A 15,084-nucleotide genomic window follows, 5' to 3' on the forward strand; every position below is an offset into this window, starting at 1 on the left:
AAGAAAATGAAAAACAGCTGTGCACATCTGGAATAGGGGCAGTGCTAAATGATGATTTATTAAGTGCTGACAGTGTGCACAGCTGAGTACAACATCTGTCCCAAGGTGCTCACAATCTAAAGAGAGAGAGAATTCAGATCAGATATAGCATGCACAAGGAGGCCTAGAGGAAAGTTTTAACTTAGAGATTTAGAGAATCTTTCTAGAGGGAGAAACAGTGGGCCAAATTCTTCCCTCATTTACACTGTGCAAATCAGTATCTCCACCTATCTCCGTGAAGTTACTCCTTATTTACATTATCACTGAGAGCTGAATTTGGCCCTGCATTTTTCCTGATATTGGTTAGAGTCTGTAGAATCCATGGAGGAGTGAATTTCCAGATCCCAGGGACAAAGCATCATGAAAATGACATCACTGAAACTGGGCCCAGGACAAACTAGTTTGGGTACAATACATATATGAACTTTCACCCAGATTTATCCAAAACAACAAATGTTTTACTGAGGTTCATAAAAATTGGTTTGACTTTGTGTTTAATTTTTGCATTTCTTAGTTTCAGCTGGGACAAGAAGTGGAAATGCCTGAGCACTGCTCAGTGAGCAGCAAACTTTGACCTAGCAGTCTCTAGCAGTCTCCTTATGTGGTTCTTTCTGGCTGCAGGGCCAGTCTCCTCCTCTCCCTGCAAGCTTTCCCCAGCACAGTTTTCCTTCCTGCCTCTGCTCAGGCTTAATTTCTGGATCCACCTTTCTTTTCCTCTCCTTGCTGAGACTCCTAGTCCTCCCCTCTCCTGCAACCTCGTAGCAGCTTCCTCTGGCTTCTGCAGACCACACTATTCATCTCCTGACAGCATGTTTCCTGGGATATTCGCTATTGCTTCCTGCAAGCAGCATTCTCCTGTCCTTTCCTGACTCTCTCTCTTCCAGGGCCTTAGGGACTTGTGGGCCTACTATGAGCTTTCAGGTAAGGCAAGGGAGGGTCCTTTCCCAGAGCAGTTGCTAGGCTCCAAAATGACTGAATGTTCTCTGGGATCAATCCTGTGAAGGCCCTCAGGATAACCAGATTCCCTATTAGCTATGAAACTCAGCTCATTGTGATGGCCTTTGGGTCATTCCTGGATCTTTGGCTCAGTCCTGCAGGGAAGATGTCTTATGAGAGCTGGCTGGCTCATTACACTATATACACTTCATAGTCCCAGCTGCAAAAAGAGTAGAAGACACAAAAACAATAGCCCCTGAACTTTTAGGCTCTTCTCACAATTTTTTCTGTTTTGCACGGAATCTAAACATTTGTTTACTATAACAGAACTCTGAAAATGGTAACTTGAATCTTGAAATGTATAGGCCATTGCAAATAGCTTTAACAGTGAAACAGAAGTTGCTAATCTCTACCCTATGCCTGGAAGAAAGCCAGCAGCTATAAAAAACAGTGACCACAGCTCAGTTCAGGTACCTTGAGGTGTTAACTTCAACATTTAACCAGACTATTCAAAGGCTGAAAGATATTAGGAAATGAAATCTACAAAGTGAACATTTCAGTCATATCCAGGCACATTTAAAATAACTAAATCTGGATTCAATCAAACCCAATGAGCCAAATCCATGCCTAGTGGAGGAGTCAAAAAAGGATTAGATTTATACGTGGATAATGAGAACATCCACAGAGACATTACATAGGGAAACAAATTGGGAATATATTTTGGAAGGATTAAAAATCATCATGCTTCAGGGCATAAATCCTGCATTACCTGGCAGGGTTAGGAAATAATTCTCCCTATAGGCAGGTTTATCTAGTAAGAGGCTTCTTGCACCTATCTCTGAAGCATCTGGACGTGGTCGCTTCCAAGGACAAGATACTGAATTAGCCAAACAACTGCTCTGACAACAATTTTTTGAACTAAGCCACAAGATAAGAAATACTTGTGAAACTAATTTGCATATACTTATGAACAACAAATAGATCAACAGATATCAGAATCGATTTGTGAACAAGTCACTAAACAAGAGAATAAATATTGTCCAGGGTATAAAAAATGGGTATAAAGTGGCTAGAAATAAATTTAGCTTGGAAATTAGGTTTCTAACCCTCAGAGGAATGAGGTTCTAGAACAGCCTCCCAGTAGAAGCAGTGGTGGGCAAACAACTTACTTGGTTTTAAGATAGAGCTTGATACACTGTTGAACAGGATTATATGAATGTGGGGAGTGGGGGGTTGCCTGTGGGAGGGAGGAACTGGATCTGATAACCCAAGAGGTCCCTTCCAGTTCTATGTTTATAATCACTTAACAGAGTTTGTTTCTAATAGAGCTGGTTGACGATTGATTTGTTAAAGGCTGCTATAATGGGAAAACTTTAAGAAAATATTCAGTCAAACTCAGATTTAGAAACACAATAGTACAATTGGTTTTAAAATCCATTTCTGTTCCTGTGGTGTTATTAAAGATTGCCTCAATGCTGTCAGTTATTGCTTCATCTCGGAGCAGCTGAGAAGGGTTGCAACTTCCTCTGCCTATATCTCACTTTGACAACAGGAACAGGGTGATACCTTGTAAAAAGGCCAGGCAATCTTCTGGTATTAGGAAGAGAAAGGGGAGATGAGAATGGGAGTGCACATATTACTGGCAACTACCTTCATCTTCAACAGAGCTCATATTGCCAATGAACACTGGTTTACTTATAGTCATTCATGCCTAACACACATTCTAGACCTGAATTGCATAAAGCTGTTCAAAACAGTTCTTTTCTGAGCTCAGAACAGACCAAAGGGCTTTAGTGGACCAAGTTAGATGTGAGTTAACAATAGGGCTTATAGGCTGGGGTTTTCAAAGGAACTAAGGATTTGTCTAGACATAGAAGTCACACCAGTATAAGATTTGTCAGCACAATTCTACCAAAAACATATTTTGGAGTGCATTCACACTGTGCTGCATGTGTCAGTCTTTATGCCCACACAGAAGCATATTTATGTCACTAAAAGCAAGTTGCACTGTGGGTTCATATCCCAGTGTCCTCTGAAACCTCCTGCACATTCATTGTCTTATGGCAATTTTTTTCTGTGCATTTTGGGATACCTGCTGGTGTCCCTGGGAATTGTGGATGTGGGGAGGGGGGCAAATGCCCAGAATTCCCTCATGACCTGTCATGCCATTTCTGAACTTCACACTGCAAACATATTGGAGGTGAAAAGGAATGCTGCCCTCCTGTCAACTAGGATTGAACATATAATCCTGTCCTACTGGACTAGATACAGCAGGCAGGTAAATTTAACATAGGACTTAAAGGCAGAGGATGTGCTCCAATTCCTTGAGCAACTGCACTCAGTGTAGTAGTGTTCTTAAGTCCAGCCAACAATATTCCCCGTTTTCATCAGCTGAGTTACACTTGCTTGTTTTGGTTCCCGTAAGGATTTTCTCACTTTGCAAACACTTCCTTCTTTTTGGATTGGACTATCCTGTAATGGACCAAACAAGACCTGGGTTGGGAAGGATGGCGCAACCCCTTCCAATGAACTGTTTTCAGAGTAGCAGCCGTGTTAGTCTGTATCCGCAAAAAGAACAGGAATACTTGTGGCACCTTAGAGACTAACAAATTTATTTGAGCATAAGCTTTCGTGGGCTACAGCACACTTCATCAGATGCATGCAGTGGAAAATACAGTGGGAAGATAGAGAGAGAGAGAAAGAGAGAGAGAGAGAGAGAGAGAGAGAGAGAGAGAACATGAAACAATGGGTGTTACCATACACACTATATATATCTTCCTACTATATTTTCCACTGCATGCATCCGATGAAGTGGGCTGTAGCCCATGAAAGCTTATGCCCAAATAAATGTGTTAGTCTCTAAGGTGCCACAAGTACTCCTGTTCTTTTTCCAATGAACTGTAAGTGTCTGATACATCATGCCCTCAAGATGCATAACACCACCAAAATTCCTGAGATTTTTGGAAGCAATTTTGAGGGTTTTAGAAATCCCTTATCTCTACCAGATTCCTCTCCCTCCTCCACCACTCCCCCTTCATTAACACTATCTTTAGCCCATAACTTGCATGACTAGCAGTGAAGTTTCTTTCCTTCCCAGGTTACCAGAGGAGACTATAGCTTACACTTGGGTGCTGAACAAATCTTTTTCTAGTAGAAGCTGGGTCTCCACTTGGTAAACCCTTTCTAGGCTTATGACTGTCTCAAATTGTAAAGTTTCTGATCTGATGTTAGAAAATGTAAGGGTTATTTCATACTGAAAGGTGAACTGTCAGGCTGGAAGGAGGTTACTAGTGGAGTTCCTCAGGGTTCGGTTTTGGGACCAATCTTATTTAATTCTTTTATTACTGACCTTGGCAGAAAAAGTGGAAATGTGCTAATAAAGTTTGTGGATGACACAAAGCTGGAAGGTATTGCTAACACAGAGAAGGACCAGAATGTCATACAGGAAGATCTGGATGACCTTGTAAACTGGAGTAATAGTAATAGGATGAAATTTAATAGTGAAAAGTGCAAGGTCATGCATTTAGGGATTAATAACAAGAATTTTGGTTATAAATTGGGAACACATCAGTCGGAAGTAACAGAGGAGGAGAAGGACCTCGGAGTATTGGTTGATCACAGGATGACTATGAGCCGCCAATGTGATATGGCCATTAAAAAAAACTAATGCAGTCTTGGGATGCATCAGGTGAGGTATTTCCAGTAAAGATAAGGAGGTGTTAGTATCGGAGCGAAGGCCCTCGTGCTAAATTGCCGCAGATCGCGATCGCAGCTTTGTGTGTGTGGGGGGGTGTTTGTTTGTTTTGTTTTGGCTGCTTTGGGGGGCAAAACCCCTGGAGCCGGCCTTGCTCATTGGGAAGCAGCCTCTAGTTTCACTCTACAGAAAAGTGATCAGTAGCAAAGTCACTGTCCCCTCTGAGCATCTGTCCCCTTTTTCTAGGCTCACGGGTATATAATTGGGACATAACTGGAGCTAAAGCCATATTTACATTTCGCTTTCTCAGTGCACAGATTTGATATACCAAAGAATCTCCATGACGATGCCTGCGCTGTTATTGGCTTTAATAAGGTGGTGACTGCAGTTTGTTCTGAATCCTCACACATCCACTATATCTGTAAGAAGACAATGGGATAACTATAGATCCTCAAGATGAGAAAATTGCAGGCACAAGAACATGCCTGGGTTATCCAGATGCCAAAAGGATATTTCCTTCTATAAGCATTCTCAGCACATGTACCCTTGTTGCCGGCTCAAAGAGCCCAAGGCGGAGCAACAGTAGGGTTCGTTGCCCGGTGTGCGTCGCACTAATTATCACACCAGGGTGGAGAAGCAAAACCAGGTTTATTTAAGCCCAAATAGGTGCCAGGGAGAAAAGCATTCTCAAATCCTGCACCCCGATACAAGCAGTTTTCCTCTCTTTATACAGAACTTCAGCTACGCATTCCCATTACCCCCACACTCCTCCTCTCCCCCCACCTTTCATTCCCATGCAGCAAATACACTTTGCAATAGCAATCACATGAAGCAGTTAAGTCATACTTGGCAAAAAACCACCTTAGCTCGTTAGCAACTTTTCTGTGATCAGTTATCTGTACTTTCCCACTGTGGGGGCTACGTTCTCATGCATATAACTTTAATTACAGCACCTGCTTTCCGCCTATCTTATTTAATATTGGCTACATCTAGTATCAAGCAACCTTACCACTGCAGTAATTAGCACATAACACAAAAGGTTACAAAAGTTTAGTAAGGCTAACAAAAGCACTTTACATAAAGGTACTTTGGGTCACATAGGCCCAAAGTCACAACTTTGGTTTACTCAGGCCTAGTGGCACCAACACCCTCATATGCACACAAACACATACTCTTACGCAGGCACTCACAAACCTGTTTTCAACTGATCATAAACAGCAATGGCATGATCATCATATCTGGTTGGACTACACACAGGACAAATTCCAGACCTCTTTTCATGTCACCACAGAGACCAACAGACAGACTTTCAGTGGGCAAGTGGTCTCTGAACAGATGTTGAAAAAATGCAAAAAATTAGTAAAACTAAAATCTTCTTGTTAAAAAAAATATAATCAGCAATAACAGTGATTAATCTTTCAGCTGTCCCTAAGCTGATCAGATACGGGCAGTCGGATATGGATATTCACTAACACTGGTAGTCATCACTGGCATGGACATTGAGGGCAGGTGCTGTAGGAGTCCCAGTTCATGGAGGACAATGGAAGTACCATGATTTACACCCGTTGATCACTTGATACAGAGTGTGTGCAGATGTTCTGAGCAGGTGTCTGGGACGTGTTTGGTTCATGGGACCCTAGATTAAATAGTCTCTTACTGAAGGCTTTCAAACAGAGTCATCCTGCATCTAATGTGTTATGGGGCAATCCTGATTTACCATAAGTTTGTCCTTTATCTGCAGGATGACAAAAGAGTCCCACATTAATTTCAGAATTCACAACAATGTTGCGTCTTTGTGCTTTGATAGTGTATCACTACATGATATTATTTCAGTCAGTAAGATGGGATGGTACCTCATCACTCAGTATCATAACAAACAATTGTGATTTAGCCTCTTGGAAGCCAGCATTTGCTTTTCTGTGCCTTCTCCTTTTCCTGCCAGCAGTCTGTATGCTGCAGGGCCATGGATCTCTGGTGGCAGACAAGTCTGTTGCAGCCTCCAAAAGACTTTACAGAGGTGATCCATTGTAATTCTGTCCGAAGTAACTGTACAGGCTATAAAACACAATATAGCAACTCACTGATATATTGATTGCCACACATGTAATATTGGCCTCAAGCGCTCACAGAACTCTCCCTGGCTGCTTTCTCAGTCATACTATATTTTGGTGACAAATCCCTTTTCGTTGTCTCTCTTCAGAACCCCATCCAGCTAGTGCATCTCCACAATAAATTTCACAGAAATCCTCTTCTCGGGCTGCCCCACATTAGTGAGACATCACCATAGGCTACAGGTACAGTAATGGATCTTCACCCTTGACCGTACTGTAGCAACGCTAAAGAGCTGAACAATTAAAGGGAAGGAAAGATTTGCTTCCTTTTTCACTCCTGCCCAACAGTTTCTAACTGCACCCTGGAGGTGCAAGGGGAAGTAGAGTGCTCCTGGAGAGAAAGGGGAGAAGAACATTAAAGGATTTTCTGTATGTCCTTCAAGAGGGGAGGCTAAACTTTGGAATCTATAGTTATGTATTTATTTTGCATGTATAATTATGTGTGTGTTGGAAATCTTTATTATTTATGTAGAAAACTATTTAAAATCAATACTATATATATCCCAGAGCTTATCTCAATTAGAGAACAGAAGGATGGTGGAAAGGTAAGGTTGTGTCAGCAGCATAAATTGCAGTGAACAATGAAGGACTGCATGGTAGTGTGAAACTGTTTGGATCCTTTAGGTGTTCATTTCTCATTTTTGGAGTTTATGTTGTCAAAGTTAGACTCAGGACTCACAGTTTGTCAGACCACTCTGTTTTATTAGCACAGCGCTCTGCTAATAACACCCAGATAATGTGAGCACCATGCAAGACACAAACTATCTTATTTATACAGATAAAAGGGTGAAAACTTAACAAGGTAACAAAGGAAGCAGAATCAGATAAGTTTACCTGGGCTAGGCATGCATATCTTATTTCCTTACTAACTATTACCCATCTTCTGTTAATGTTTCGCCATTAGCACCATTGTTTATGCCTAATGTTTCTTTTCCTGGCACCTGTATTTCAACATTTCTTATTTCTGCTTAAAGGTACATACAACATTTCTTTAATCCATTCTTATTTTTACAATATAATTCATTCTACTTTCACAATGTTAATGAGCAACTTTACTGCTATTTAATGATGTTTTATGTATGCAGGTGCCTGTCTGCTCTGATAGATAGATAGATAGATAGATAGATAGATAGATAGATAGATAGATAGATAGATGAGAAATTGTACAAATATTGAGTAAAGTTGTATGTAGACTAGGGGCAGGTAAAGTGGAAATGCATAAACAATATTAATTAAAGCTTTCATTAGTGTTCAAACTAGAATTTATTCCTCAATAAATAAGTTGACTATACAACTGAAGGTATTAGATACTTTTACTAATTAATTTCTAAAAATTTATATAAAGAAAATTAATAAAACATAAAAACCAAAGTACGTAAATGATCCGATCATTTACCTGGTGTTGGTCCTGCTTTGAGCAGGGGATTGGCCTAGGTGACCACCTGAGGTCTCTTCTAACCCTAATGTTGTATGATTCTAAGTACTCTTGTAGCTAAAGGTTAATTCGCTTTTAAAATATGCATGTCTACATTCTTACTAGCTACAGCCGTTGAGCCAGATAAAGGCATCAGGGCATATTGGAAATAAAGATCCAGATCCAATTTTACAGTTTGAGCATCTCTTGACTGAGAGGTCTGCGCTCCCACGGAAGAGCAACCATAGATCTTTGGAGAAAAAGAGATGCAGAAAATATGTACATACTTATTACAGCAGGAAAAGATCTCGTATGGGGACTGACTGATGTAAAGAAATCTTTCCTGGGCTATTTTTAAATCTGAGCTACACACTGATTCATACATAGACTTATAGAGTCTTTTGGACCACGCTGGTGTCCTGCTCCATTGGGATTAAACAGATGATTCAAGAACCCAGTAATCACCCCTACTTATCTGAGTCATATGAAAGGGGAGTTGTACATCTTTTGATCCCAACTCTTTCCCCATGTGTTTTGTAAGGTCATTCATTTCTTCCCACTCATGACTCTTTAGTACTCCAAGAAGATAGGGGTTCAAATGACCTGGTCAGTTACCCAAATTATTTTTTTAAATGCCATGAGAATTGATGCTCCTAATTTTCTGGATGACACAGTGATGTTAACCCTTGATTTAGTCCGAGCTCCATCACTGTGCCATCCAGACCCGTTCTGAACCCAGAATAGGAATGCAAAGCAGGAGCTCCAGGATAGGAAATAGTTCCTGGAGAGCACTTCAGAGACTGAAAGACCTTCACAAGCAGCTTATAGTGCTTTATAAAATGAAATTTTCCATAAGTTCGATAACACTTTTTTATTTTTAGTTTTACACCATGAGAGTGACTGTTCACATCACCTAGAGGGGGATGTCAGACTAAACGAATGAGCAGGTAACCTTGGTGTGCTTGAGTTCAGAATTTAGTATTATGTTAAATAAAGGGAAATGCAGTTAAAAATTTTGTATATCAAAGGTAATTGAAAGACTCTTATTCTGGAGGTGAAAGGACACTCTCTGTGAGGTTTCTTTTTAGAAATAAATAGATATGAGAAATGTTCTGTGATGTCACATCTTACCTAACCCTCTCTTACCCCATGGTATTACCCACCCAAGTTTTAAATAATCAGAATAATTGCATTTGGGAGGCTATTCCTCAGACTAGTAGATCTAACTGTTCATTTCCAGTCTGAAATACTCTCCTGTGCTCACTTTCATAATTTTACTCCTAGTCACACTACTGTTACCCCTTCTAAACCAGGTGTAGGCAAACTACAGCACGCGGGCCTCTTGCGGCCCACGGGCCATTTTCATGGAGAGCTGGGCCACGGGCTTGCTGTGCTCCGGCCCTCGGCCACGCTCCCCTGGCCGGAGTACGACAGGCTCCCCGGACCTGCTCCCCGGGCCAGTAATTTCGTGGCATTTTATAGTCCATTTTTCATATAGCTCTTGAAAATAAAATACTTCTCCGGAGCTTTTTCAAAAGCCTCAATGAAAGGGCCTTTGAGGAGGAAACCGCACCCTCTGCTGGTTCTCAGGAAAAGCTCTCTCTGTCATGCAATAAAACTTCCTAGAGGACTATGGACTGTAATTGTACTTCATACATTTCCAAACTGCATATTCTTACTGGGTTTACACTCTGGGGTTCACCTTAGACTCCTATGTAGTGGAGTCTGAGTTTGATATGTAACATGTCTGCCGATGTGTATGTAAACACAGCTATAGAACCATTTTAATATAGGTTTCAGAGTAGCAGCCATGTTAGTCTGTATCTGCAAAAAGAACAGGAGTACTTGCGGCACCTTAGAGACTAACAGATTTATTTGAGCAGCCCACTTCATCGAATGCATAGAATGGAACACATAGTGAGGAGATATATATACATACAGAGAACATGAAAAGGTGGGAATTGCCCAACCAGCTCTAAGAGGCTAATTAATTAAGATGAACTGTTATCAGCAGGAGGAAAAAATTTTTGTAGTGATAATCAAGATAGCCCATTTAAGACAGTTTGACAAGATGTTTAACATGGGGGAAATAGATTCAATGTGTGTAATGGCTCAGCCATTCCCAGTCTCTATTTAAACCTAAATTGATAGTCTCTAGTTTTCATATCAATTCAAGTTCAGCAGTTTCTTGTTGGAGTCTGTTTTTGAAGCTTTTCTGTTGCAAAATTGCCACCTTTAAATCTGTTACTAAATGGCCAGAGAGGTTGAAGTGTTCTCCTACTGGTTTTTGAATGTTATGATTCCTGATGTCAGATTTGTGTCCATTTATTCTTTTGCGTAGAGACTGTCTGGTTTGGCCAATGTACATGGCAGAAGAGCATTGCTGGCACACGATGGCATATATCACATTGGTATATGTGCAGGTGAATGAGCCCCTGATGGTGTGGCTGATGTGATTAGATCCTCTGATGGTGTCACTTGAATAGATATGTGGACAGAGTTGGCATCGGGCTTTGTAGCAAGGATGGGTTCCTGGGTTGCTGTTTTTGTTCTGTGGTGTGTGGTTACTGGTGAGTATTTGCTTCAGGTTGGGGGGCTGTCTGTAAGCGAGGACAGGTCTGTCTCTCAGGATCTGTGAGAGTGAGGATAGGGTGTAAAAATAAAGTGCTAAAAGTGCTATTCTGCCATTGACTTTAAAGGGTTCAGGATCGGACCATAGTGCAGCTATAGACTACAGCAATTTCTAACTTCAAGGGGACCCAGTCCATTTAAAATGTAGGCTATTTCAGAAAATGAGATAGAAATGGTTTCAGAGCCTACACGTGCCTCCGAAGTGCCAATCTTTGTGATTTCACAGTCATATATTCCTTTTGCTGAAAATATGCATTTTTCCCTTATTTCAGTGTGAAAGACCCACAAAAACAACAGGGAAAACTGAGTATACACACAAAGTGCTGTTAAATGCACAAAAGTAAGAACACTGAAGGAGAATTTTATTCCCTAAGTCTATATTATTTAGAGTCATTTTAGGTATTATTTGAAAGTATCAGAAATTTTATTGAAAGAAAAATATATGACAGGAACAAGCCATTCTCTACATCTCTGATGCAGTGAACTGAGATAACTCAGAGATTGAGATATAGGCCTTCCATAAACTGGAGCTGGAACTCAATACAGCACTATATAAATTTTAAAAAGTATTTACCTGTAAGACTGTGTATATAAGAAATATATAATGTGACAGACCCAGAGCAGTGGGGTACAGGAATCTGGTCCTTTTTAGTACCGGGACGTGGGCGAGCACTAGCTGAAAGCCCCTCCTCCAGTCTAAGGAGGGGCCACGAAACCTGGAACCCAACTGAGTTTGGGGGACAACAAAGGCGACAACAGGAACAGGCGTGGGGGTCAAAGGACCAAAACTAAGGAACCGGAAGAGGACACCGAGCAGAGAACCCCGGACAGCACCCACTGCTCCTTGAAGACATCTAGAGAGCCGGCGGACGCTGCCCAGAGGAACTCTGCCTGGATACGTGAACGGATGAAAGAACGAAAAACAGCCCCACAGTCACAGGCCCCCCCCTCTCCCTGGTGTCACGAATGGCCACCTTGGCCATAGCTAGGAATCTGGTACAGGGCAAATATACTGGTCACTGGATGAATAGTTTTCTGTTCCCTGAGTGACCAGGGGCTGCACTAGAGTAATCAGGAACCTGCTAGAACCAATTAAGGCAGACAGGCTGATTAGAACATCTTCAGCCAATCAAGGCAGGCTAATCAGGGCATCTGGGTTTAAAAAGGAGCTCACTTTAGTTTGTGGTGGGCGTGTGAGGAGCTGAGAACAAGAGGCGCAAGGAGCTGAGAGTGAGAGGGTGTGCTGCTAGAGGACTAAGGAGTACAAGCATTATCAGACACCAGGAGGAAGGTCCTGTGGTGAGGATAAAGAAGGTGTTTGGAGGAGGCCATGGGGAAGTAGCCCAGGGAGTTGTAGCTGTCATACAGCTGGTACAGGAGGCACTATAGACAGATGCAAATCCACAGATCCCTGGGCTGGAACCCGGAGTAGAGGGCGGGCCCGGGTTCCCCCCAAACCTCCCAACTCCTGATCAGACACAGGAGGAGTTGTCCCAGACTGTGGGTTCCACCAGAGGGGAAGATCACTGAGGTGTACAAATCTGCCAATAAGCACAGGACCCACCAAGGTAGAGGAGGAACTTTGTCACAATAAAAACACCTGCTAGAGTTCTCTAGACATTCCTGAGAGCATAAACACTTTAGGAAAGAAAGTGAGAAGAGAGCAATAAAGAATAAAGTTTGCTAGATGCTAGTATTTTAACAGAGCCCCAGATAGATGCACATCTCTCACATAAGTCTTTGTACCGTGTAGGTGTTACTTGTCCAGACAGTACTGTGAAAACACTTCATCTATTGTTTGCTGCACTGTCTCATAACCTGTCCCTCTATAATGTCTATACAGAGTGTCTATCAAAGGAAAGAAATACTTTTTCTTGCCCAGATCCTCTTGTGAGGCAGCGTCTCTAAATTAGAATATTCCAGTGCTTGGATCTTGGATCCAGATCTTGGATGCAGCTGTTCTTTAATTGTACCTGTTGGCCTCAAGTATTAGAGGTGTGATTCCTCAGGCACACTCTATCACCTGGGTTAAGAGAGGGGAAGTGTGACATTCTATACCTTGGAGAAGCGCCCTGTAACCCCCACATTCCTCATTTATATATGATTGTGATCTTACATACAAAGCATGCCTTGTAAGGTATCAGGGGAAAGGTTATGATCTGCTGAAAGTCATTTATCTATTCATATACGTATATCATTAATGCATAAGAAGTTATGAGAATTGTGTTATATGGTTGTCACTAAAACATGCCGTAAATTGGGGAATCAGTCAGACATTAGCTCCCCAGAGGCAACAGCAAAGAAAGTAACCAACATCCGGGCAGGGTTTCAAACAACCCATCAACAACCACTGTCCAGCAAGGGAGCTATAATTCAGTGACTCTCCTGCATGAGACCACACCAGGGGAATTGCTCAACCTTGCCTGAAGACACATACTGGGACTTTTCTTCTGCCCCCACCTATGCTGCAAGCAACAGAGACACTCAGAAGAAGACTGAAGACTCCAACAGAGGAGACTGGCCCAGGTTTAAGGAACAAACCTATATATTAAGCCAGTCCTTAATCCAATGGGGTGAGAAAAACTGCTTAATCTAGATGATGCCCAGTCTAATAGGGTTGAGAGTTTAGACTGCATGCTTATATTTTATTTCTTTTGGTAACTAACTCTGACTTTTTGCATATCACTTAAAATCTATTTTTGTAATCAATAAATGTGTTTAATTGTTTATCTTTACTAGTGAGTTTGTATGAAGTGTGTGGCAAATCTGCTCAGGTTTGACAAAGGCTGGTGTATGTCCACTTTCCATTACTGAAGTGGTGAACCAATTAATAAATTTGCACTGCCCATCATGAGCAGTGCAAGATGGTATATTCCTGGGGTACAGTGCTGGGAGCTGGAAGGATTTGGCTCTGGTTCCTTTCTCTGTGAGATTCATGAGTGGCTCTAGGAGCATTCATGCAATATAGCTGGGTGTGGGGCTTCATATGCGGCTGTGCTGAGTGATAACAATTGCTGCTGGTCACTTGCAAGGCATTGTGAGAGACATCCCAGGCTAGAAAGAGTTAAGGGGGCACAGCGGTCCCACAGTCCCAGGCTGCATCCTGGGGATCCCTTCAAAAGGAGATCAAACGTCCTTTTATCAAAGCAATATGATTTTCTTTCATCTTCCATATGGTTTTTGTATTGACTGATGCTGAAGCTGTGCTCTCATTGCAGCTTCTAATTCTCTCATCCCCTCTTTGTGGACACCAATGAGCTACTGCTGGAGCTGCCCATTTGCTTCTTCTACCTGCCCCAGTTGAGTGGGGGATTCTCCATCTTGTGATGTCTTCAAATCAGCCCCGATGCCTTGCTGGAAGATAAGCTTTAACAAACACAAGTAACTGGGCCCAGTATAGGGGTAACTAGGTGAAATCCTATGCCCTGTATGTAATACACAGCAGGTCCAATTAGATGGTCTAATCTGTGAATGTATGAATCCTGTGGTGATGTGACGAAAAGTGATCCAGACTTGTGTGCCTGGAATAGGTCAGAATAGCCTTGCACAATGAGTGACATTAGTGGAGTATCTGCACAGGCAAACCCATCAGTAAGGCTGCAAGTCTGTCATGGAGGTCAGAGAAGTCACGGATTCTGTGACTTTCCAGAGCATCTGTGCCTTCTGCAGCTGGCAGGTGTGACTGACCCCAGGGCCACCAGAGCAGCCAGCAGTGGCAGCGGTCCTGGCCACCTCCCATCAGCAGTGGCGGCGGCAGTCCTGGGCAATCCCCCCAGCAGTGGCAGTAGTCCCCCCACAGAGCACAGCAGGCACCCTGGAGCACCAGCAGGCACCCCCAAAAGTCCCCCAACTATCAGTGAGTGCCCCAAAGCATACCCCCAGCACCACCAGATGTGTGTTTGTGTGTGTGTGTGACTTCAGGGTGGGAATGGCTAATCTGCATGCAATCGTGTGTGTGTGTGTCTGTGTGTGTGTTTGTATTGTGCATGTCATTTCCTTTTGTTGTTTAAGGGAAGTTGCTCCTTTTAGCTGACAACTGCAGGGTCTGTATAAAGAAAAGTATCATGTGTGTTTGTCTCCTTTAGAGCTCTACAGAGATATCCCACCAGATATGTCCCTGAAAAGAGTCTGGTCCAATACTGGTGGCACTGATGGTAAAGTAAACCAATGAAAATAAAAGAACATTTCAAGTTCAATGGAGCAGACAGACCCCCAATCTCCCTCCAGTCCAGGCAATGAGACAGGAAGCTCCTGCTTTG

Source organism: Mauremys reevesii, unplaced genomic scaffold, assembly GCF_016161935.1.
Source record: "Mauremys reevesii isolate NIE-2019 unplaced genomic scaffold, ASM1616193v1 Contig55, whole genome shotgun sequence".
NCBI classification, from domain to species: domain Eukaryota; kingdom Metazoa; phylum Chordata; order Testudines; family Geoemydidae; genus Mauremys; species Mauremys reevesii.